At 35.8% G+C, this 26,265-nt stretch overlaps 1 protein-coding gene across 1 annotated transcript in view; it reads right to left on the bottom strand.

Annotated features, from left to right (window-relative positions):
* LOC308222796 (adhesion G protein-coupled receptor A3-like) overlaps positions 1–26,265 on the bottom strand; it is a gene marked incomplete at both ends in the record, with an annotated part of 288,746 nt that overhangs the window by 210,777 nt on the left and 51,704 nt on the right. The gene's annotated exons all lie outside the window — the stretch shown is intronic.

Below are 26,265 nucleotides of genomic sequence, written 5' to 3'. Positions count from 1 at the left end.
AGAAAGAAATAAATTGTTGCTTAACGACACTGGAAAACTTCAATGTTTATCTAAATGCCTACAGCAACTGATGCAGCATAAGTTTATGCAAATAACTGTTTCTGCTTCATCAAGGAGGATCTTATATTGTCTTATACCTGCAGCAGATAAGCTTTTACAAACTTAGGAGTCTTTTGGTAAGAGATTGGTCAGACATCGAGCTGCACATGAACCCTAAATCCTTTGGTATGGAATGCCGTTACAAATTTGCTCACTGTGAATGACAATATCCCCAGTATTGAGTCAGCTCTGATTTCCATATCACTTCCAGCAGACAGTCTGCACACTCAGACCAAGATGCTAACTCCTAAAACCAGGATGGAGAGCTGTTCCTCTAGAATGTAGCCATCTTTCTACAACTGTGCAGAATGACCAAAGTCCTCATCCTCAGACTTTAAAAGAATATCTTTAAAATTATATTTCACAGTTTCTGTGAGTATGAAACCAGCAGTCACAATTTAAATAAAAAGCATATCTGGGTGGACACCATATTAGAAAAAGGTTTCTCAGTAGTGCTAATACAGTAGTAACAGGGAGGGCCAGAAAACATCTTTATTTTATGAAAACTAGAGGCTTGGTTTTATTTTCTCATTCAACACTAGAAAAAGAAATCAGGTTCTCAGTGTTTCGGAAGGAAACAGGAAAGATACAGAATAACTGAGAGCCCAGTAGGCAGCACAAGCCTTGTGACAGGGAACAGCCACTGCTGCCCAGTGTGGAGCAAACGTTAAAATCCAGCACTTCCCTGATCCCAGAAAATACCTTGTCAGCTTTAGTTCTCAAATCTGATCCTTTTTTAAATGAATAAAATAAATGCTATTTGCATCAGACTGGTTCAACAGAAAACACTGCCAAGTCACTTAATTTAGGTACAGCAGTGATCCCATGTAAATCCAGCCACCCCTCCCACTGAAAGTGTCACCAATGCATTTATACAAAAATTTTCAGTTTTGAATTACTGAAAATATTCCTCCCCCAGTTTTGAAAACAGATGTAGGACTCTATTGTCACCTGATATCCATCAGAAATTAAAGGACATTCCAACTATGAAAAAACCCATGCAGCAGAATTCCTCTTAAGTGAGCAGAATTACCCCCTCCTAAGTAAAAGGCTCTTTTTTTTTTTTTTTTGTTTGGTTACTTTTACATGCTACAGCAGATGTAGCACATTTTGTATGAGTTTCTGCTTGAATGAATAATAGAGACATGAGCACTTGTATAAACAAGGAAAGGTATTTAATGAACATATTGTACATACTAAAGAGGCTGCTTTCTGTTGGAAGAGTGTAGAATGCATTCTTCCAAGTGCATGAAAATCCCATATTAATGATGCATGAGTTTTCTGTGAACTGGGCCAAGCATAAACTGTCAACCGCATTTAAAACTCTGAATCAAACCTGCTAATTGTTCATTTCAACATTTAAAAATATATATATATCCTCCTCTCCCTGAAAACAGAAGATATCTAAAATGATAGTATTATTTTTACATCATTTTTCATTACAGATTGTTTGTATTTCTATTTTTAAAATTCAAGCCTGCTTGTCTCAGATGAATGCACTCCTCTAGAACTGCAATTTGTTTCATTGTGCTTTCATTCATTTTCATTCTCTTCATGAGCAAGTGACATTTGAAAAACCAAAAGAAGAGGACAGAGTAGTTGGAACCTCATATTTACAGTGTATTTATAGCATCTGGCATATTGAACACAGTTTTCTGAAAGATATTATTAGATCTGTCAGTGAGTGTCCTGATGCTTTTTCAGGACTATGGGTTCAATCTACAAAAGCAAGTGCTGAGGCTTTCAATACTTGACTGCAGTCAGAGCCTTGAGTGAAGCACTTTGGCTTTCTATGCAATAGGAGTACAAAACCTACCAGATAGGACAAGACTAAAAGTCCATCCAGCCAAGAGTCCTTTATACAACTGTGGCCAGCAGTGGAAACTCATAATAAATGCTTATCAGAAACATTGATGTCTCCCTCATGTACTCTCCAAGCTTTGTGCTGGATGCACCACATGTATTTCATCATCATTTACTCATTTAGAGGAGACAGCACATGCTGATGCAGGGATTATACAGACAGCAAGCTGACACGATAGAACAGAGCTGGCTGATGCAACGGCAGGTTGCTATGACTTTTCCCATGGTTATGTGGAGGTCAGAAGATGGCAGCAAGTACAGTAGGTAAGAGCTACTTTGTCCCACTGAAATGGTTGTATTTCAGAACCCTCATATGCATGAAGCTGTGCAAAGAACTTCTCCAGCTCTTGAGCACTGGGTCCATTGATAAAAGGGAGGCTGTACCAGTTTCGAAGGCGACATTTTTTTGCAACCTACTGGCATAGGATACTAAAAACAGTGACATAAATTTTGGCTTAGTAGTTTGAGACCAGCAAGTAAAACAGCAGGTGTTGTGTTGACAGATATTTGGGTGACAATGACTTCTGGATTTTACTGATAGTGATTAAAAGATGACGAAATAATAGAATTCACAGCTGGCATTCCCAAACTGTGCAAGATCCTTCCACAGTGCTCCCACAGTGTGAAAATACTTTGGCTAATCAGAAATAGAACCACTCATTCTTATGAAAACTTTCCTCCACACAGGACTGCAGGGAAGGTACTTCCCCCATTCGTGGCCTCTAATGCACAGCTTTTCTCAGAGGAAGGGTGGTGACAATGATGCTCTCTCCCTTCTAGTTTAGCAAACCCACACCTATTTCCAATAGGTAAAATCTCAACTGTCATCAACCTTCCACATATGCTCCTAAAGCAGGTACTTGGTAACATTCTTACAGACTTTCTCAACCCCTGACATTGAAGATTTCTACTCCAGGATTGAACAACTCTTCATCAAATTAACAAATAAATTAGTCACAACTATATTGGCAACGAATTCAACAGCATTTCCTGGCTTGCACACAACCACAAACTGAAGTCTTAAGGTTATATCTTCTGTCATGGAAAAGAACACCTCTAAAACCAGAACGAAAACAAACAAAAAAAAAACCTCAGAGATAACTCAGCAGTATTTTTATTTTTTTTTTTAATCAAAGTAGATGGCAAGCACATTTACCTCATGGCAGATTCTCCACCAATTGGCTGAACAGCTCCATATTTCATAAGTCTTCAAAAGAAGATGTTGCAGAATTTGTAATTTGTACACTTATTTATCATCTGCCAAGCTCTTACTGTAGACAATTCAAACTTCAGTGTTAAACCTAGCTCTAATCTGCTGGTTAATCAAAACATTTATGAAAAAGCCAAGCAGAAAGTTGCTAGATATCCCCAAACAATATGCATACCCAGATGAGAAAGCACCATCAAAAATACATACAGTGAGAGCTGTTATTGAATTTAAATATAACTATAAAAATGGAAAATAAATAAAAATTGTTTAGACTTCTAACTTTTTTAAGATGAGAAACTATTGACTAGCTACTTGACCAAACAGTTCAGAAAGGTGATATTTGCCTTACCTGTCAGTTAAGACACTACTGAAAACTTACCTGTTCAAACAAATTTCACAAAATCAAAAAGCTCATGTATCTCACTTCTGACAGACAGACAAGTTGGTAGGATAGAAAAGTCTTTGAATTAACATCTTGGTTTTGATGTTTGCATGTAACAAACTTGGTTTGGGAAAACTTATGCTTACCTAATACAACACATGATGAGGAAAACGGAGTAACCAGAGGTCCCAGTACTGCAACACTCTCGTCATGATTTCTTATGCACAGGGCTTTTCTGTTTCTTTGTAACCCCACTGTTCATTATTTTTGTGCAGACACATGTGCATCTATTTTGAAATCTATAAAGTATTTTAACAGCAACCATGTAACAGTTATTACTCTGACCTAGAAACAGAAGCAAATAGGTTCATCATAGTAAATTATTTTTGTTTAATGCAGATGTTTTATTGGAAGGAGTAAGCTTCAGTGCCTCAGTCACGCAGCAACAATGTGTAGGGAACAAATTGCTAGAGGCCAACTAATTAAATAGTTATGAAGGGACAACATGACCTTTTATTTTCCAAGCAATTATAATTATTTTTTAAAAGAATGAATAATAATCTAATTATATACAAATATATAGAAAATATCATAAATTATATGTACTTTGCTGTGACAGACGAGGAGCAGAAGTGCTTTCAATTTTACATTGCTGTCTTTCATAGCCAATTATGGGCTCTCAGCTGAGAGTGAGAGACCACCATCATTAATTGAATCCAATTTCACATTGATAAAATTGATCCTATTAAAATAAACCTACTGGCACAACAAGCAACTTTCGTTGTTCCTTTCCAATCAGCCATGAGGGAAATGGGAAGGAGGCTCAATCTACTTCTACTTTAATCAATAAGCTCTTTAAATGGCATTCACCATGTTCTGCACTGACGCTGCCCTCTGAAGAACCATTCTGCAGTTTTATTCAACCAGAGAGCAAAAGGAAGCCAGTAACTTTCTTTCACCAGACAGAGCTGTTTGCCATTTCCACGCTCCATCTACTTAGATCTCACCAACATGAGCACTGACCAGATATAAGTAAAATAGTTTCTATGCCTCAAAGTTTTACATAAACAGTGAAAGTAGTAGACGTGTTCTGGTCAAACATACCAGTAATGTCAAAACAGATTTTAAACTTCAGCTAGTTAGGAGACACTAAAGGTTAAATACTGATTGACAAGAAGCTATTAAACGGGAATGTTTTCACTGGCATCATCTCATCTCTATGAGCTCAGCAATCTTCAGTCATGCGCTTATAAACAGTAATTCTACTGTGTCTGAAACCCTAGCAAGCTGCAGATATGGACCATATCAGCATGAGAAAGTAGTTTACTCAGCTGCTCCCTTTAGTGGCTCTGCCTAGGGAAGTGCAATTTAAGGCTTGGACTTCTTTTCTAGAATTTCTACATATTAGAACAGTACATCTGAGTGCAGTACATCCCTTTCAAGAACTAGCTGCCTAAAAGAAAAGTCTATGCTATCAAATGAAAGAACAGTTTTATATGTGCACAGCATCTCAATTTTACTTAATTTAAAAGAACCAACCAGGATAGTCTACAATGTAAACCTGAAAATCTACATATCAAGTTTGACATACATCTATTGAGTAGTTAGTGGGTGTTTTCACAGTAAAACTACTAAAAAGGACCAAAAGTATTCAAAGCATTGTGGTTCCAGGCATTTTTGAAAGCTTACATAAAAGAGAGGGTTACACCCCGCAGACCTCTGAAATTTGTACAGATGTTCTTACTTCTATTTAATCAGGCTATGCCTATTACTTACCAGAAAAGATAATTTGAGAGAAAGTATTTTCATGCCTTAATCACATTATCTGAATTCCAAATAAATTGCTACCTTTAGGCACTACTTTTAGTCACAGGCAGCAGAGCTGCTTGGCTTTTCTTTCTTACTTTAACATTATCCAATCACATTTAATAAAATATTGAGTTATGAATAAAATTAATAGATAATAAATAAAATATAATGCATTGATGTGAAAAGATTATAAATACATTTAAATCAGTATAAAGTTAAATACAAAACTTTTAAAAGGCAATAAAGAGTGGACATTTGCTACAACTAATGTAATGTCTACTGTTGTCACAGGTATTGTGACACAGCTCTATCATCCTATTCAGATATTTACAAACATTACTGTTATTTTCTAACTCCATGGTGTTTCTCTGCTTTTATGCGGACTTAAGAATCTTCTATATTAAGTGTACATTTTAATAGTGGAATGATTTTTATATGTGATTTTTTCATTAAAAGCTACAATTTTAGACAGCAGAAAGATAGTATTTCTTTTGCCCTCTGAACAATGACATTGTGCACAGATTTAACTGACATGCTTAGGATTCTACTGTAACTATTAATCAAAATAAAACACTGGAAAAGGTTTCTCATTTTCCTTTTTCTCTTTTCAGTTGTGGCCAATCATGACTTAGACAAAGCCAAGACATCTGTGGCATTCAGTGCAGGAAGCAACACTGCCCCTCATCTTGACCTTTTTTCTCTCTGCTATATTTAAAGAAGGAACAAATTACAACTAAAATTAATTTTTTAGTTTAGAAGAAACAAAGGGAAATTTTAAATCATAAGTCTAAAATGTGTGGTATGGATGAAAATCTGTGGTAGTGGCAAAACTAATATTTAGTCAAGTTTTCAAAACAGACCAAATGCAAAGCATGTTACATAAACTGTTGGAGTGTGTACTTCTTCATATTATCTGAAAACCAGAGTGCTGAAGGTTATTAAAAACCAAGATGCAGAAAACATAACAATCATCTCACGTGGAAGGCGGCATATAGAGAAACTAGCAGCTGCCATTCAGTTTGTCTGAAAATATGCAGGCACAAAATCATTATGAAAAATGAGAGGAGCTAAATCCAGATTTCAAAAAGAGGAGCAGGGTGGAAGTGAAGGAAGAGGTTTCTAAGTAGAAGATTGTTTAGGAGGAGATGGCAAATAAGCATTATCCAGGTAGTAACAGGTTGCAAACTGTGAATATGTTACATCAGTGAGATGCAAAAAGCCTGAACCATGGTTAGAAGATGAAAATTCAATAGCCTGAAGTACTCTACATTGCCATGCAGCATAATGAATTTATATCTGTCACTAACAGGAAATGGAATACAAGTTGACATAAGGTGTCAAAGGTCAGGAAACACAAATCAGTCCAACAGTGCTTTTCTCACATTTTCCATATTACATACTATCAAGAATTATTTCCCACACAGTTTTTCTTTTTTACTGTAACTTTCACTGCACACACAATTTCCTACCCCAAAAGCTAAAATTTTGCTTGTCACAATGGAAAACCCGTCATTTTTACCACCTCAATAAGTTTAGTGTTAATGAATGGCAAAAAACTAAATGTTTCAAACTCTTTGAGCTATTGTAAATAGAGCATAGCTCCAGAATAAATTCATAACTCTGATTTAGATTCAGTGTAGCAGCCCTCAATGCACATACATGAGGTGCATTGCCACACCAAGTACCATATTTAAGGCTTGTTTCTACAGAATTTATTTCTCACTGAGAACTCAGGGAATACAAATGGTTGTTGAAAATTTCATAAAGGTAATAGAGGAAAACAGAAGGCAAAGAAGAAACACATCAATTATTTTAGCTTTTCAGGGAAAAAAAATACAGAGCCATGCAACATGATTATAGTAGTCCCATAAATCAACACACATAAAACAAAATACTGACTAAATTTTGCATATTTGGGGAAAAAAAGACACAAATCACTTCTTACATTTTCTATGTTGACATTGATTTAACTTGTAAAAGCAATAATGTCCAAAAAACTAACCACTCCATTGTCTCTCCCTACCGTATCTCTAAAGTATTAAAAGATTAATTCTACATAAATACAATTATTTTTATTTTTTTTAAAGCAATCTTGTTAACTAGTATCAAGAGCAGGTTCCAACACAAGCTTTTTAAGGGAGTAGTTAACAACGTATCTCCACTGTTTTACCACTCTGTGTGCATGCACACCACAGAGAAAACTGCCCACAACCCTGCACCTTAACTAGTCACCTGCTTGCTTTTTTCCCATTTGCATTAACTGAGAAAGAAAACATAGTTAAACCATCATGAGTATTCAAGACTAACTATGATCTTGCATAAATCAGCTGAAATACTTACCTAAAGAAATGTAGGAAACTCCTGTATTTTTAAACTTACAGTATTAAATTGTGTGGCAACCTACTGGCAGTAAAACCTGAAAAATTGTATACAAATTTTTGGAAAACACCAGAAATTCTATTCCATATGAATAAAAGAGATGAATGAAAAAGAGAGGAAAATGTGAAATATTTTAAAAATGGAAGCTTGGTTGCACTAGATTTCCTGGGCAAACATTTATTAGAATTGAAAGATTTACTATCAAGGAACATCATCTCTAAGAAAAGATGAGTTTGAATAGGTTCCTACATCTCATCCTTTTCCTGTAAATATCCATCTGACTACCACGGATCATCAAATTCGGTACAGTCTTTAATCCAGGGCAAAGGGGACTGCAGAGTCAACGTCACAGGAAAGTTTGGTTAGTAAGTGAGATAATATATATTTAATATAGAGAAATCCAATTTCATCAAGTCAGAAGTGTTGCTGCTCAGATGTCTTTGCAATGTCCTTCCCTGGCTTTCAAACTGGCTTTCAAAAAGACAGAGAAGCCTACATGCAGTACTGTACTTATCCCTATGTGTATCTGCTTTGTTGTCACTTATGTAAAAATTTATCTCTGAATCACATTTCTAAGTGATTCCAGGTCCAGCAGTGATCCCACACACATTCTGAGCTTCAGCTTTGTGCCACATGGAACTGTGATGCTGCTTCTGACCTCACAGCTGTCAAAGTCATATAGCTACATATATAAACTCTCTGCTCTGCTCAAACTAACACATATTACAGAAAGAATTCTGCAACTCAGATTATCTACTCATGGAAAAACAAAAGCTGTCCACACTTACAGGGAAGAGCATTTTCAGGGATCGGCAAAATACAGGAGTCTCAAGGAAGGTTAAAAAGCTTAGTTAACAAAAGTCTCACCAAAAAAAAAAAAAGTTTAAATGGAAAGACTAAAACACAGAAACAACCATTTTCTCATTTACTTAAACATTCATAGTATTCATCGGAAGTAGTACTTTCAGGAAATCCAGAAAGCAGAATATATCTTTTATGTTAAAAGCAACACTTTCCATTATATGTAAGACCTCAGTCCAGTGAGCAAGGTGATTGCTACAGTCGTGCCATTTCAATATAGTAGTGGGGAACTTAAATCAATAATTGGTGCCTTTTTTTTCCATGTAGGTTTGCGAAAAACACTAGTCATTTTCCCTAAAATGACATTTTTTTTAGAGACAGCTTTCTCAAAGGAGGAAAGTACATCACATAGAAAAGGAGTTACTCCTTTAATGAATAGAAGGCGGGGAGTATCCCCTCCCCTGCAGGAAGGTAACATGACAGATTTCATAAATTGAGGAAATTAGCATAAAATTCAATCTGTTTTCCCATATAAAATCCTATTAATGATATATTAACTTACATAACCAAGGCTCTCTCCATAAACTTTTCAATTATATATTTGACATGTTCTTTGAGATTGACATCATTAATACCAATGAAAATTAATGGGAATTCCACAATGCTCTTTAGCACATCAACAGAAGACATTCCCCAAGGGAGTTATTGAGGAATACCTACATTCAGCAGTAAAAGAAAATGGTTAGAAAAAAGCTAGCACTTCTGCAGTCCTTATTAATACTAGAAGTTCATTTTTCTTTAAAGATCTTGCAGAAGAAACGCAAAGGATAATTTTTTATTTGATAACATGGCAACTATAAATCTGATTTGGAATATATGATTCTAGGAAAGTTGCTAAACCCAAAATGCAATCAGCAAAAGAGAAGATGATAGAGACTGCTTCAGTGAACAATGCTTTCCTGTGGTTTGAGTATGGCTGGAGTTGAAGAATCTTTCAGCAACTTTAAAACTGAATCTGCATTACATTCATCACCCTGTTAATGACTATAGGGAAACAGGCACACACATGTTCACATTTGAAGTTCTTCCTAGAGACTTTTTCCTTCTTTCTCTTTCTTTCATAATTTAGGAAAGATTCTGTTCTCCATTACTTCCAAATTAAATTTGACCAGTAAAACACCGAATACAGGGCAAAAGATCCTGCAGAGAAAAATATATCCAAAGTGGTAACTTCAACAATATGTGAAGTAATACCAGCAGTTTTCCCCATTTTCCAAATGTAAAATGTTTGTTATTTGTGATCAGTCGGTTCTCCCCTGGAACTTCGGCAAGAAGGTGAGGGTGTTGAAGGGCTTGAGAGGGTGGCTGGGAGCACAAAGAAAGTACTCATACACTTTTCCACGCCCTGTGTTCCCATGTGCTTCCCCAACTACATTCTTTTATGAGACTGTATATATAGCTAAGACTAATTTAAAATTCCTCACTTAGACAATGCATTCTTGCCCGAGTGGTACACAGCTGCTTCAGTCATTCAGAATATTTTGCAGGACGTTGAATTTGCTTACAAGTGGACATCTTCCCTGATGTCTGCTATAAATTAGCCTGAGTGCAAATAAAGGGAGTTTTATTGCATTATGTTTGGTGAGCTTTCGTGTGAGAAAATGCTCAAGAAAAAAAAAACTGAAAATTAGCACAACAGTTATACCATTTTGAGTGTACGTACTTCTGGGAATTGTATTTGCAACCTTGGTAATGAACAGCACTCTTTGTCAGTGAAAATCTCACTTCTATTGGGAAACCAGGGAAGGGAAAATGGTAGGCATGTGTATTTTATCTATAAAACCATAGTCTCCTAGGTATCCACAGACACTGTTATACAACATTAACACATTGCATTGTATATATTACGTTATATATTATTTACATAATGTATTCTGTTACTAGTATTATGTGTATTACTGTAATATATGTGTAACTGAAAGCTGAAAGCTGTAGCCACGTGTTCTTAGTGTTCATATAATCAAAATTTATGTAATAAGCTTTAAAAAATCTATTTGCTTGCAGTGTTTTGAACAGTTAAACAGCAGCTTGAATGGGAAAACATGTAACTTCTTGCTATAGTGGTGCATTTTAATTAAACAAATTCCTGATTTTATTTCCTTGAATTCAGAGCACCACAAATACACTTATGAAAAAATAAAAATCCAGAGCTAATTGGTTTATAAGACAGGGTCTTATTTTAAATTTCCACCTTATCAAATTGCATTGCTATATGAGCATATACACAGATGAGAAACTATTTAGGTCAGTTAACAGTCCAAATACCTTTTTGCAAAGACAACAGAAGTACTGGATATCACCAATTAATACCAACGTAGCTCTGTGGCTTATAACTAATAAAAAGCCACCAGATTTAAAGCCACCACTGAGCTGAAAATATTTAGAACTAAAACTGTAGCATGCAATAGGGAAGGATTTCACAAGCTTTCTATCCTTACTGCAGACAGCTTGTACATTAAACATTTGATGATGTGAGAAAAACAGAACACACTGTCTGTGCAAAAACCTTCTGTATAGCACAGCAACAAAAATAAATATTTCATTGAAAAACTCTCAAACCTGTAAGGGAAGCTACTTTTATTACTTCTACAGTATCAGCTTTATCTTCTGGGTGGCCAAGTATGCACTAGGCAAAAGAAAGTGAAGTTTTGCCAAAAAAAGAAACTTTTTCATTCCTTTGTGTTGGACTACATGGAATACTAAGTCTTCCCTGAAAATCTGGGTTGTAATTCAGTATCTAGTAAAACACTGTATACAGCCTGGCACAACACACACCCAAGAGGGTCTATCACACACCAAACTCTTTGGCATTTCAAAACATTTAAAAGACAACCTACTGACATATGACAAATTTCCACAGACAGCAGCAGCTGCATGGCCTAGTGCTGTTGCCACTATTAACCTCAGTTGCAATTTGATGGCTGAATTAAGTTGTCTGCCAGCAGTTCCAGCTGGCATAATACATTACTGCGTGGTGTCATGCGGTTTATCCACGGTCAGTGTTGTGACATGCTGAGCTCCATGTGTTTATCCTCTTTTTACAGATAAAGCATAAATCCTGGAACTTCGTGCAAAGTACTGATTTCTTTAAGTCATAGCCATTCCAGGTCTTATCAGCTCTAGTGTTATATGAATTTCATAAAAATAAACTTGCAAACAAACTAAATTCTCTCATCTCTGCACAGCATGGTACCATACATAACAAGACTTGGGAAAGGGATGGTGCAAGGATACAGCTAAACGGCACCTTGGGGGCAAATAAAGTTTCATGTATTCATATTTCGCGGCTTTCAGGTTACTCAGACCTGAAACAGTCCCTGAAAGATTAGCACAAACTCAGAGTAACCTCCTGCAAGCTAATTTTGGACGGCACCTAATCCTGATTGTACAAAGATGCACAAGGATGCATAATCCCATCACACATTCAGCGTCCATGTGTCCTGGATTCTAAGTGTTATTCAAAGACACAAATTGCCCGTTACCAAACAGAACACAGTTTGCTTAGAGACAAGCATATATGCAAAGTAACAAAGTTTGTTGCTTTGCTAATGCCCACCCTTTTAAAGAAAAGGTTCCCATCTTAGTGTCCACAGGCACATGTAATCCACTGCTGGAGTCCTGTTTTGTGAGGTGGATACCTACAGAGGGGTCAGGCTGCAGATCCTCTACTCCCATAGTCACACTAAACAAAAAAGAAAAACAACCCTGTTTCCACTCTCTTATCATTTAATAGATACCTCCTGTACCAGAAATGGGAGAACTGTAAGACACGGTGTATTCACAACTTGTATTGCTCCAAATATTATATCTATTTCTAACACACTACACTTGAAACTGTATACATCTGACTTCAAACAGATTTCAGAATCTGATTTTAAGAGTAGTGATAGAGGAGCAATTCTATTGTCAAGGCTCATTTTGAGACTCTGGGAATATACACAGTGGTATTTTTGCAAACAACTTGTTATTTGAGAAAAAAGAACCTGTTTCTTGTTCTCTTCAGAGATAAAAATAAGTATAAGGTTTATTGGTTGTTTTTTTTACATTTCATTGTATGATATATCCATCTTGACAAATGTGATTATGTTTATTACTGTGAAACCTTATCTAAGAAAAATAAAACAAAATCACCACAAACTAAATGTTTCTTGTTACACTTCAAAGTGTATTAACTTCTCTATTCAGTTTCCTTTCCTTAAAAATAGAAACCAATTTTAAGGTGAACATCTTTTCAAAATGTAGACAATGAAGCAAGGACAACATTCCTAAGCAAAGCAAACTGATAAAAAGTATGGGACTTCATGCAGTCCTATGGCTGTTCACAGCATTCACCACAAAGATCTGGAAACAAGGAAGAGAACCTTTTCATCAGTTTTATACTAAACTCCCAGTTAAGCCACGTTGAGCAGGTTTTGAGAACTTCCTGCAAGATTAGCCTTTTAAGTGTACACTATTTTTAATGGCAGTGACCTTTATTATTTCCAATAGTGAATCAAAACAAGGAGGTTGTTACCCGCAGTCCCATGTGGAGGCAACAAGAAGCACCCTCACATCTGCCATTTCTCTGACCTCTCAGGAGGTGACAAGACTCACTGCTTTTGCCAGCTCTGAGGCTGGCCCCTCCTTAATTACAGCAGCAACTATAACGAAACTTTATATCATTACTAACTAGCTCCACCACAACACAGGGTTTGATCACTTCTAAAAGGTTTCCCTTTTTGCAGTTACAATAATTCTCTTCAAGCTGTTCCTCAACTTGTACCAAAAGCACAGAGAATAATCAAGAAAAAAACTCTTTACATGCTTTTCTAGATCAAAATGGGTTTTAAATGGAGTTTCGGTTTTGTCATGTGAGGGTTTTCTGGGGAGGAAGGGGGTGATGTCTTTCAATTAATGTGAATGAGAGCCGGTCCAGAGCAAGCAAAATGTGTAAGGAATGCAGAACGGAGCCCTTGAGGTATTTGGTGGATGGTGAGGGAAACAAAATTAAAAGTAACTGAGGTGCCTCTGTTAAAACCATCTACTTTGTACGCACATGAACATTATCTTATTAAAGATTCATAAGGACTTTATAGTTTTAATGCACATGTGGCCAGTGTTTCAGCCAGAACTCTTAAAAAGGAATTAAAAAAGAGAGAAGATACTTCACTCTTTTAACTGACTCCATTTTCATGAGAGATAGAAGCCTCCTTTTTTAAACACCAAAGCACAGTTGCAGCAAAAGCCTGCCATTCTAACAAAGGTCTGAACAGATGAAAAATCAGTATTTCTGTTGCAATTCATATTCAAAACTGCTACCCATTTCCTACTTCTGAATTTCTGCATTTTCTTGCCCCAGCAAAAAATGAAACCATGCCCCTTAGTCACAAATCTTTTCTGCAATCACACAGCTGTCAGTGAGCAGCATCCTGAATGGCTCCTTAGCTGCAAAGTATAGTAAGACAAGAAGAGGAGAAAAAGGATTAGGGAAGGGAAAGAGCCCTCCCTATATTAAGTTGAAAGTTTGAACACAGAAAGCTCAGCACTGGATTTCCGTTGGTCAGCCTAAGATAATTACAACTTCAGTAGGATCTACCCGTTGTTTAAGGATTCATGGATTTTTTCTTTCTTATAATTTTTTGTGGTGCAGGTTATACACTCCACTTCCACTATGGTCTGTTGTGTTTCAAAGGTGGAAACATCTCTTTAAGAGCAGACATAAAGGGGATGTGTTTCACAAGCAGGGTAATGTTGAGGTCTCCTGTCCTGTTACTTTATTTTCACTGGAAAGGTGAAAAGCTTTCTGCTGCTCTTTTCCTTGTCATTTTCTTCTCTGGTCCAAATGACCCATTTGACTTTACAGGGGTTCCTTTATTTTTCTCTTTGCCAAAAATCTATCTGGTAAAAAGCAATGACTTTAGACATAAGACAGACAGGCATAAGCAAGCCCTCAGCAAACTACCCAAGCTTGTACTGGGGACTAAGGGAGGACCAAGTTACATGTCATTAGACCTCTGGCATAGTTGTGCAAAAGAAGTTTTGCAAGAAAGCCAGTAACTGTAAGAACTGCCCTCAGAGGGGTTACAATTGTCAACTTGACTTTTTGTTTCCCAAGACACTCCAAGACATTTTTTTCCAATACAACACAGACCATCGCTCATTGGCCAGGCCGCCCCTTCAGTGCCCTGCAATGCAATCTGAAGCATATTATTTTTACGCAATGTGAATTACTTCCTCCTCTGCTGTGTGGAGCATGTGGCTCCCTCTGCACTATTCACCACTCATTCTAGGGATAAGGAACCCAAAACAAACATCTAAACACAGGTTTCCAGCACTGTCCTAGGCTAGGAATAGTCAGCCCACTCAGGTAAGGCCACATGCCTATGGTTTAAGCAGATTTAGAGCAATGAATTTTTTTCCTTTTTTTTCAGCAGCTCTTTGGTACCCTCCCTTTCAGTGTGTTGCTATCAGCATCCCATCACTCATTCACAGGTGTCCTGTACTTACATCCTTCCAAGCTCTCTCTACTGTGGTACCAAAATAAATTTTCCAATCCTGCTCTTTCCATCTTGATTTTTATTTAATCTCACACTCCATTTCTCTTGCTATTTTTATCTTCTCCTTTACACTTTCCACTAATCTTTTTAAAAGCACAGGCCATAGTCAGAGTGCTTTAAGTCTTAATAACAATATTCCCATCTACAAAGATCACCTTCATCTCCAGTTCGGTTGAGCATGCATGGTTCCCTGATATTGGTTAATGTGCCTGTATTATTAAATATTTGGTGTTCTCTGTTTGACTTTCATTCCCCAAAATTATTTGGCATTAGAATTCTCTATACCCCAAGATAATTATCTCACTATTTTCCCCAGGAAGACAGAGTATTTTTGTAGTGAATGACCACATCTCTACCATGTCAGGCTTAGTTAGATATTAATAATGGGTAATACTATTCTTCCCACAAATTTTCATGCTCACAATATCTTACAGCTATGTTAGGAGAAATAGATTAGACCACATACTTACAATAAGTGTCAGTCACAAAAGCATGCAACTTAGATGGTAGCAGCAACAAACTTTTAGGAAGACAGGCAAAATGCAAATTTATCAATGTAAATTTCTTCAATAATATTCCTTAAACTTTGACTCAGTAAAAGCTTACTTTGCTGTACATTCTTGTCATTATAGCATGTTTATTGTTAAGTATTCCACAGCATTATACAAAATTTCTTCATATGCTTATGCCCACACGTAACATGTGCAGACACAAGTTAACAACTGCTGTTGTCAAGGATATCGTAAACAGCAAGAGCAATTCCCATTACGACACCTGAATTTCCGAGAAAAATTCAAGAGGATAGTTGATACCTCTTGGTATCAGGTATTTGATAAATCACCATGAGGAAAATTCCCATGTTCTTTATGATACCATTCCATAGCCCACAGTCACAGTAGCCCTTCAAACGTTATTTCTTAAAAATCTTTACCAAGTAAAATCAACATGAAAAGGCAGATAAATCTACAGTCCTATTGTTGATTTTATCATTTATGCTTAGCATTTCTTGTTCTGCTAAAATTATCTAATCTGACTTGCTTGTAGCAAAATAAGTATTTTAGCAATTAATGCTTGTACGGCTAAGCATTATTGTATTGCTAAGCATTAGCAATACAATAGGTCATTCAGAACTCCGAAATTGAAGTTTTTATCTTACCACAAGACCAAACTCTGACATACAGCAATCTTTTATCTTTCTTTTATTTAGGGTTTTTATTTTTTCCTCAGTTTTTGAACTTTTAAAAAATACCTTGTTTTTGCCTGACTGGTTAGGATCAAAGGTTTGCTGCTTTCGCAAAACTTATTAAGTTACAATATGCTACTAGGTTTTTAGGTGATTTTTTTTTCATATGAGAACTGTTTTAATGAAATGTTTTCTATTGAGTTCATTGTCAACTTTTAAATATTTATTTATAGGCATATTAAACCACCGATATTGTAACTCCATCATCATGTACAATCAGAATTCTCATACTCCATTTCCCAATTGATGAAGCTCCAATTTTACTATCAACGCATTTCATCCATACACACTATTGTTAATTATAGTCCAGAGCCCTGTACATATCTCTGAACTGCTTTCTTTTATTTTCTTTATGTACACAAATCCAGCAAGTTACTTCTAGAATTACTTTTACTGGATATTTTCCACAGTGTTTAGATATGATAGACACACACACATATAATGTGAATGTTCTTAGATCATTGATTTCATTACTCAATATAAAACTTTGCACAAATGTAACGTATATTGTTTAAAAGCTTGCATCTCAGCCAAAGGAAACCAGATCATTATTGAACTGTGCAAGTTCACATCTGAAACACAGGGACAAATCCTGAATATTTCAAATCTGAACATAACAGTGTTGAGAGAGGAGAGTGGATAAAAACAAACAAACAAACAAACAATTTTGCATAATTTCTTTAAATCTTGGCCACAACATTTTTCCATTTGTCCTCAGAAAGAACCCAGCTGTTTTTTAATGAATGTCTGTAAGAAGTTAACCACTGGCTTAACCTAAAATGAACCAAACAACAATCAAAAGATCTGATTAAATTATTCGCACTAGAAATTAAAAATATAGAATTAGAACAAATCTATACTAAGTTTTTGGAAGAGATTTTCGTATAGCTAAAGAGAAGAAAGATCTAAAACTTAAAGTTTTAACCTTATAAATGTTTCACTGCAGAAGCAAATTCACATTTGGGAAGATTTTTAAAAGAAAGTTTTGAGCAAATAACCTATAGAATGTTATATTTGCTTGAAGGATGGCAACACTACTTTTAATAACAGTATTTATTCCATTCTAGAAAAATATGGTATCCAATTCCATTATACAATAAACAGTTTAAAAACAGTGCATAAAACATATTTAAGAGGAGTGCCATGGTGCAGTAAATTAGATGTTTTTTCTCAAAAAAGGAATTTATGACCTGTGTTAATCATGCAATGACCAAGCAAATCAAGAGTGGATTTATCATATAAAAAAAACCAAAGCAATCCAAAAGTATGGGAGATCTGCAGAAACTGGATTGTTGAGCATTATTCTTGGCAAAAATCATGCAGATCAAATGATTCCTGATGTACTTGTTGCTGATGAAAATTGTGTTATATTAACACTACACTGACCCCCAGCATCACTTCAGAGAGAGGTTTGTTTGGGTTAAGATAAGTGACACTTTTTAGGCTCTGGTAATAGCAAATCACTTTTGCGATGACAATCATTGATCAGCTTTTAAAAATATCTTCTGATGAAGGTTACCTGCCAATAATAGATAAAAGAACCTGGAAACAGGAAGCATAAATCCTCAAATGGTGGTGTATGCGTGTATGCATGTATAGAGATATTTTCCTTACCCAAACTGTAGCCTTCCTCTGCAACGTATGGTAAGTTCTAACCATTTCCATTGTCTCTGTCTCTGAGAAAGGAGCAGGAGGGAGCAAAGAGGGGTCAGAGGATAGCAACCTGCAGCAGAGCCTCATTTTGCATTTCTGTCAGCCCCTTTTTGCATTATTCCCTTAAGTCTTTTTTCTGACATCATTAGGAATGAAGCAAATAAGAAGCAAAACAGCCATCTTCAATTTAATTCTGTAAAATCAGGTAGGATAAAACTAAATGAGCACGTATAATAGTAATTAACACTTAGAAATCCCTTATTTTCAGCAATAGAATAAAATGAAATAAATACATGATTAGGAAAATACAAGTGAACAAGCCAGAAAACAAGACTTAACACATTCCAAAATTTAACACACAGAAATGCACAGAATAGCTGACATGCAAAAGGAGAAATGGAAATAAAGAACAAGAAAAATTGCTTTGACTTTTAGCATTCCAGGATGTAGATGGCTTGCTGGGTAATTGGCTGATTGATTGTTCTGCTGACTTTCTGGGTGAGTGGTGGAGCAGGCTGGCTGCCTTCCTTCAGGCTCATTGCTGGCAAATTGGCACTGATATACATACGTGCACATGCACTCTCTTTTTTAATTTCGTTGAATCCATCCTCATTTTGTCTCACATAGGAGCTTGAAACTTCAATGGGAAATAAAAGGTAATTGTATTTAGAGTAAATATTGCCAAAATGGCAGTATTGTTCTCATCTTTCAGTTTATACTTAGCCAACCTGAATTTATGCAAGCACCTGATGTAAACAGTCTACTCATGTAGCTCTACTTCAGAAATTCATGATGATTTTGCTATTCTTAATGTCAGAACATCAGCTTAGAAGCTAGAGGTAATACTACTGAAATAATATTGCACACAAAAGGATTATTCTCAAAGTCAAGATCGATACAAGTCACCCAGATCTACTACTATCACAATATTGAAACAAGAGAAGTACCATTTCTAGTTTTAGTTCAGCCTGTGGATTGAAGCAGGAAAGTCAGCAGCAGCTGCTATCACAAGTTACTCTTTTTACATTAGTCTATTACGAAAGTTTGAAAATAAAATCTGTAAGCCAGTATAAAAGGTTCTTTCTGTCATTCTGCAAGATTGATAATACCTTGTGTGATCCTGTCTGCATTTTGCTGGCTCACCACACTTCATTAGGGTTTGTTTTTCATATACCATCTTTTAAATGTTGTTGAACTACACAAGGACTTAAATAGGTCATCAGAAAAGCTCTGGTTTCAGAAAATATCCATGTCATTAATGTCTGACAGTGGATCACAAAGAAGTGTATATGTTGTCTGCCCTTCCCAGCTATAAGTCTTGTGTAAACCCAGTAACGAAAACAGGATCCATGCCTGCTTTCAAACATGACTAGCTTACCAGGAAAACTGGTACAGTTTCCTCTTACGGTAAGACAGAATCTTATTACATGAGTAGGTAGGTATAAAAAACAAGGGAGCAGCTGCTGTGTAACAACATAGTCAATAGGGAAAAATAAGTGAAATGTCTTGTTTAGTCTGAAGAAAAGGCATTTAATTTGATTTATACAAATAAACTACAAACATCACAAACCACTACTGATACACATGAATGCAAGAAAAATGGGAAAGAAGGCTTGTAACAGGTCTGTATTTTACCCTCGATCTCTGTGCAGGTGACAGTTTGAATAAAAATAATAATTAAAAAAGAAAATCAATTTACTGAATAGTCAGTTCTAGAGGAGGCAAAAAGAAAAGAACCTCCCCCACGCACCCAGTAATAAAATTTGGAAGAAGAGGAGGAAACATTTCAATTTCATCAGCAGGAAGCTTTAAAGTTTCACTGAGCTTGTCTAAGTGACAATTTGGTCTGTACTGCCTGGTTACACAAGACAGAGAAAGCAGCTTTATACAGGCTTCCTAAGTCCTAAAGTCCCAGTGAATTTCCCAAGGATATTTACTGCATATAGATGCTCCAGAGGGGTCTTTTTTATATTCAGCTGTGTAAGAGTTTTACAACATCAACATCACTTCTGAATGTTAAAGTATGCTGAAACTGTATTTGTCTGACTATTCAATAAACTGGATTCAAATCCATTTTTAGAGCACACTGTCATTGCATAAAAAAATAAATCTTTTCAGATAAAAATCTTACTTCTAGATGCATTTCAGGCTTTATGCCCATAAATACTTTTATAAAGGATATATACATTTCATAGTTATTTTCATGATATCATGAAGAGATTATCATATTTTTGATTTGCTTAGACTAGGAAAGTGAACATTACACCACTGTTTATAAATGATGAATGCTACAAAGAGAAAAGGGTTAGTTTAAGTTAAAGGACAACAGTACTACAAGATCATATGGATAAAAATAGGCTATGAGTACATTTAGATCCCAGATTAGGAAAAGCAGAATTAAAAAAAAAATGTTAAGCTATTAAAGAAACAGAGATTTGAAGCAGCCTCCAAATTGCTTGTTTAAAATGCAGTTTGAAACTGTTACAGAAGGGGGTTTATGCCTGGACGAGGTTTACTACAGTTAGAAAGTGCAGTTTATGACATGAATTTTTGCATATTCACAGCTGAGCCCTCTCTGGGCACCTGCAAGAACCAGCAATATTTTTTTATTTCTTGCTTGATGGAGCACATAGTTTTGGGAGCTGCCCCCACTCCTCTCTTTTCACTGAAAAAGGCAAAGAGTAAGAGCGTTGGATAGTTTACACTGGCAACCTGAATTGGTCTGGTACCAAAAACTTTTCAAGTGTCCGGTGTTGCTATCCCTTGCTGGCTTACTCATGGTCAAAGAAACTGTCACATTTGGACTGATAGGGATTTATTGGTTACAGTGGCAGAGACATGTAAAAGGAAAATGTTTATAAAACCCACTGTGACACATTGCAACTTCTTCTCTTCTGACACGTTATAATTTTTAGGGACATTATTTTGAACTGAAGTTTCAGTGTTCTTAATAGAGTGCTGGAAAGCAATTAATGGAGCAGCTAGCTTATGGTGTACATGATGAGAGGGAGAGTTGAACAAATTTTCTTTTTATCCCTGGAAACTCAGCCTGCCTGCAACCCATTCTGGTCTTACATTCCTAAATATTTTTGTAAGTTCACATAACTGTACAGTAGGAAAGCTTAATGCAGTACTCAAACTTCACTCAAATGGGAGAATTGTCCCTTGTGAGGCACTTGCACTTCTCAGAAATACCTAAAAAGCAATTAATTGTACAAAGGGGAAAAAAGCTATCAAATTCTCAACTTAGCTGCTGACACAGTACAGAAAACACTGTTTTGTTCCGAACACAGTGTACTTTAAACTCCCATTTCTGCTGAAAAGCATGTCTTTAAGGTCTTTAAAAAAGTATTAACTTACTTTGCATAAAGAAACAAATGTGAATATTGAACATTAAAAAACCCAGAAAGAACACTTGGTGAAAATAACAAATGCACCATGTGTCTGGGGAACACATATTAGCCGTAAAAGTTTCTTTCATTAGCCATTAATTATAGCAACATAGCAAATGTGTTACAGTCACAGTTGAAAGGGTATGTTTTTTAATAAATTTTGGGTATTCATATACCTGCAACTAAAGTATTTTTTCCTGATTTAGCATCTTTCATATTTCTTCATAGGCAGACATTGATTTTAAGAGATTCAAGATGCCCCTGTGGCAGTTTTCTGGGTTATAAAGGCATGATAAAAACATTTTATTTATTCTTCAGCAAGTTTCTTACATTATGCTAACTCAAGTGGCTTCTTTTTAACTTAAAATGCTCATTTCTACAAGATAAAGTTCACTATCATTCAACAGATCAATTTTTGCTTCATTCTTTCAAGTTCACAACGATATAAAAATAACTATTCTTATTCCAGCACAAAGTTTCTCCCTGTACTCCCCCAGCAGAACACTTTCTAAAGTAGAGCATAGAGGAATTTTGTAATTCTTTTTTTCCACAGAATATGTGCATAGTTCAGACTACACAAACATCCTCTATAGCTCCCCCAGTCACTTTCCATTTCAAGAACGAGGCAATTTGTGTTAACACAAGACAGCTTATCATGTGCTAAGTCTGCATACAATTTTCTCGTGAGAACAACCATTTTGTACCTACTTGACACATGCAGCTACACTACACCCAACTAATCAATTCTGTCTATATTAAGAAGTGGGGAGAAAAACTGCCCGCAGCTGTTATACTACATCAGCTTTCCTAACTACTTCAGACAACTCATTTTGGGGATTTTTCTTTTCTTTAAACTAAACTGGCATAAAACATAGGCCTTCTTTCTATTTCTTTTCTTCTGCTTTTTTTTTTTTTTTTTTTCCCCATTCTCAGAGATTATTGACGAAATGCAAGTGTCAGAGAACAAGCTATGCTTTCTGCAGGCATCCCCAGAATCTGGGAGGGCAACAAGCTCCCAGGGTCATTGGGTACCCTTGGAGGATTTATATACTAGCATAATATGGATGAGCAATAGCATGTTTTCACTAGAGTCCTCACGGGCTAGTCTACAAACAAGATTTTTTGGAAGAGAATAGTTTACATATATAATCTTTTTTTTTTTTTCCTTGTAAGTATGCAAATGAGAAATGTCTCTGAATTGACATCAAGTCAAAGATAGAGACACAAAAAAAACCCAGGTATCAGTAAGGTCCAGAAAGCTCTCTGGGAGGGAAGGATGAAGTTGAGAGCTTTTCTTCTGATACTGACTTTCACCCAACAACACCATGATGTTGAAATGTTCCTATTCAGAACCTGATGTGTCTCACATTTCATATACATATACTACCAGAGGAGGCAACAGACAGTAAACATGCTAAAGACCACATTGCATATGAATACAAGACATACTATAATATTTTCTAGAGTTTGAAACATTCAATCAATAGCCCACAGCTGAGAGGTCGAAACCAAAAAATACTGAAGACAAGGACTCTGCTATCAATTCATCTTCCAGCTCACTTTGCAAGATTAGCTATTATTGATCAACTAACACTAATTTTTATCAGCTTGGCTTCCCAGCATGCTGCTCCGTGACTTTATCAAACAGCTGTTTAACCACATTTCTATTTTTCCTACTTCTCCAACCAGTCTGCCATTTCTTTACGGAAAATATATGCAGCTTGCATCAGTCCTACGTGGTGTAACTCATCTTCACCATTTCAAAAAGATTATGTGAACACAAAACACTTGAAATTAAATACTGACATCTATGACAAAGATGTTCCTGAAACTGCTGTGTCCCCACACAACATTTATTTTGCCATGCTAGCATTTTCAACATTAATCTGTTTTTTCAAGGAAAAAAATTGCTATACTCAAAAGTACAGCAATGCAACCTGGCAAACCACTGAAGTCTTAAATATTGGCTCTACACCACATACATACCAGCAGCTGGCAACTTCGTGCCCAAGCTGAAACCGTATTTTCACGCCAGAACTGAAGGAATGTAATCCCAGCAGCACATTCAGAATGGCATAAACACCCGTCACGCCAATGAGCATCGCCTGCGAGGGAATGCAGGGCTGGCAAGTCTTATGTCTCATTATGAAGCACAAAATTAAAGGAAAGACACATGGCCTGGTAACCCATGTTGTTTCTATCAGAGGGAAAAAAATACAGCAACAACCAGAGAAAAGAATGTGGCAGTTAGGAGACAAACAAAAGACAAGCTTTAAGGTAGAAAGAAGAGATGAGAAAGAAACTTGACTCCAGACCATTGCGCTGAAACTGTGCAACTGATTTTACTAATGCATTTTTCAGAGTTAATTGCTGCTGTTTTTAAACAGAACTCTAATATCCAAGAAGAAACATCCTCTCCTATTTGAATTACTGGTTTTTTGGTGTGTTTTTTGGTTTTGGTTTTGTCTTGTTTTTTTTTTTTTTTGTGCACATTATGGCAGTAACAGCTCTACACAAGTAAATATAGAGGGTATTTTCCTGTTGTCCTGTCTAAAATATAAAGTATATGATGTCTAATATTCAGTATTGTGATTTTGTACTGGTTAATAACAAATTACTAGAGGAAAAAATACAGTATCTTTCTGTCAGACTACAATACAAGTGCTTTGATATGCTTGCTTTGATATACTTGCACTCCTTTATGTCTACATGAGGACCAACAGCGGTTTTTCAAAGTCCACTTTTCTGTTTCATGTTTTCAAAGGATCCTTCACGTCTGCTGTTGCCTCTTGCTGCTTATGTAACCAGGCAGATATTTTCATCAAGCTACAGTAATCAAGGCATCCATGGATCTCTCTCATTTTATACTTAAAACACTGAACCCAGAAAATACACATGCACATATTGATTGTGATGACAGTACTAGGAGAAGGGGAATATCAGTTCTGCAAACTCAAATTCCTAGTGCTGGGTCAGGATTTGGTTCATTACATTCACTCTTGCTTGGCATATTCTAGTGTAATATTGCTCACAGAAGAAAAACAAAACAAAACAAGAACATTCGATAGGACAGCTACAGCTGACTTTTACCCATTAAAAAAAAAAGTTTATGGCAAAATTCAAAAGAAGAGAGTGCCTGATTTTCAATCATTTATCTCAAATAAAGCCTTCTCTTTCCAAAGATTTTCTTCTTTCAAATGACTCTTTTGTTTAACATCAATATGTATTCTGTTACTTTACTGTTACACATTTGCTACCGCATGCATATAATTCCCCATTTACACAAACACCTTTTTGAGTAAGAAGGATTAATTCCTTTAAGTAAAAGACATACTAGCTAAAAAGTACTCTTAGTTGGATGCCAACTTCCAGGATCAAATAATGACAAAATAAATCTGTCAATAAATAAATACTGTAAAGCTGTAAAGCTGTCCAACTTAAACAGTTAGTTGGAAATTACCCACTATGAATAAGATAATTCTAGCTAAGTAAGGTGATAGAGGCAAATTTTCATTACAACATTACCTTTTATTTGTAATAAATAAATCTGTATATTTGCATTATTTACAAAACAACTCAAATTTTAAATGTTAATGAGGAATCCATAACAGATGCTAAAAAAAAGAAACCTTCAAAGTGAGGAACTGAAGATATTCTGGTGCTACAAGGATCATTTTCGTATCTCCTTTCAGTCTAATACCAGATTTACACCAGTCTATCTCACCAATCCATGTCATTGAAACTGCAAGGTATTAAAATGGTTTTATAGAAATTGGATTTTGTGAAACTTAATGGATTTTATGGAAAAAAAAAAAAAACCACCACTTTTTTATGACATGCATTTAATTATTTAGCAGTAATTCATTTAAATGTTATAAAATTCATTGATAGATAAATTAAGTTTTTAAACGTTTTAAGACATTTAAAGAAGACATTCATTTAATTGGATGTCTCTATCTTCTGGCTGCATCAGAATAAACATAATATTGGTGTTATTGAGTGACATGACCAAAATTACCACAATGGCAGATGCCCAAGCACCAGAGGGATGCAAAATCCCTGAGCATCCAGGCTGTTATCACCACAAAGGAAGACTGGCCATGGTGGATGCAGAAAGAGCCCCAGGATAGGTAAGAAATCTGGTTCTAACCCAGGGATATGGTATAAACCCAGACAAAAATGTCTTTCAGTATCTAACCATGGTATTCATGATCAACAAAAAATATGGGATGGCTAAGCATCTGTATGTATTAAACTCTGAAAAATACAGCCCAGTTTACCAGCTTAACACTAATTTTTGTAGCAGAAATTGGTTCTGTTCATGCTTCAGGATAAGCCTCAAAAAACGTTCATTTCACAAACAGTTATTCTAATTTTAGGTAAAAAAATATTATTATATGGGTAAATATTTTCTTCCCTCTTTCTGATCTGTCTGCTACCTGACATATATTCATAGCTTTTTTTTAACCCCTTCCTGTATTTGTAAAGCTCTATTTCCTGAGCAGCTTTAACTCTTCAAAATTGTTATTTGCAGTAGATGCATCTCTGGAAGAACATGGACCTTAACTTCGGTAATTCATAAATTTTCAGAGCTTTCCTTTTTGAACTCAATATTTATAATTGCCTTAGTACAAATATACTGCAGTCAAGCATACTTAACATCGACCAAAATCCTGCGAGCTAGATTAGCTGCATCTAGAAGTGGCAAAGAGAACTATCCTGCTTCATGCTAACACCAACATCATTGTAATTAGAAAGACAATCTCTTAATCTGGCACTGAAACCAAAAGGGTAACTCAAAGCTCAACAAGCATCAAGAGGAATATGAATTTTCAGTC

The sequence above is a fragment of the Psittacula echo genome (genome assembly GCF_963264785.1).
Source record: "Psittacula echo genome assembly, chromosome: 6".
NCBI classification, from domain to species: domain Eukaryota; kingdom Metazoa; phylum Chordata; class Aves; order Psittaciformes; family Psittacidae; genus Psittacula; species Psittacula echo.
This window is presented reverse-complemented; position numbering and strand designations above follow the sequence as displayed.